The sequence below is a fragment of the Penaeus monodon genome, chromosome 30 (assembly GCF_015228065.2).
Source record: "Penaeus monodon isolate SGIC_2016 chromosome 30, NSTDA_Pmon_1, whole genome shotgun sequence".
Classification (NCBI taxonomy): Eukaryota; Metazoa; Arthropoda; class Malacostraca; order Decapoda; family Penaeidae; genus Penaeus; species Penaeus monodon.
The window spans coordinates 17,315,803-17,316,743 of NC_051415.1; the positions used below are offsets into that span (position 1 = coordinate 17,315,803).

A 941-nucleotide genomic window follows, 5' to 3' on the forward strand; every position below is an offset into this window, starting at 1 on the left:
GTCAATAACGGGTTAAGAGTATCCAGAATAACGGGTTAATAGTATCCAGACTCACATTAGTGAGTACAGGTACATTTGGTGGAAGGCGCTTGGGATCAGGCACTGTCATCTTGCTTTTTTTTTCTGTAGGTTGCTACTGTACTATCATGTTTTTGCAGTGGCAGTATGTTGTCATCAGGAGCAAAGCCCTGTTACTATTTAAGGGTGCCTCACCAAGACGTGCTACCCACAGACAGGCCACTGAGCTTACTTTTCAGGTCTACCTGCCATCACTGCTGAGCCCACCTCTGTACCTGGCTCATAGTTGCTCCACTTTGTCGGTAAAGCTGCTTATTAGTTAGAGTCGGGTGTCTTATGTAACACCTCCAAGCTCTACTCTGTAGTAGTAACCAAACCATGGCTGGTTGCAAGGTTTGACTGTGTAGGAATGACAAGGAACATAGCAACATCTGGTGGTTGAGAAGGGTTCCTGTGAATGCATGAATTTGCTCATCCACATCAGTGAAAAACGAGTTCCTGGCGAAAATATCGTACAAAGTCTACATTGACAGGAAGACAAGGAACACGATTGTAAACACACTTTCCGAAATTCCCACCTCTGAATTTCCCCAGTATGTGCCGTGCGTTGAGGCCACCTCCGAATTTCCCCAGTATGTGCCGGACGAACAGGCCACCTCCGAAGGGACCCAGTGTGTGCCGAACGAACAAGCCACCTCCGAAGGGACCCAGTATGTGCCGGATGAACAGACTACTTACGGATAGCCCCAGTATGTGCCGAACGAACAGTCCCAGTATGTGCCTGAGGAGGAGGGTGAAATTCAATGGAGTTGAACGAACAGACCATCTCCAAAGGACCTCAGGAAGAATCACTCCCAAGGACTCTTTGGTCAAAAATTTATTGTCTATTTCCGAGACTGTTGTGATGACGCAGACATTGCAAT

General features: G+C 47.3%; 1 protein-coding gene across 1 annotated transcript in view; it reads left to right on the forward strand.

Annotated features, from left to right (window-relative positions):
- Positions 1-941, forward strand: part of LOC119592572 (E3 ubiquitin-protein ligase RING1-like) — a gene marked incomplete in the record, with an annotated part of 11,586 nt that overhangs the window by 5,827 nt on the left and 4,818 nt on the right.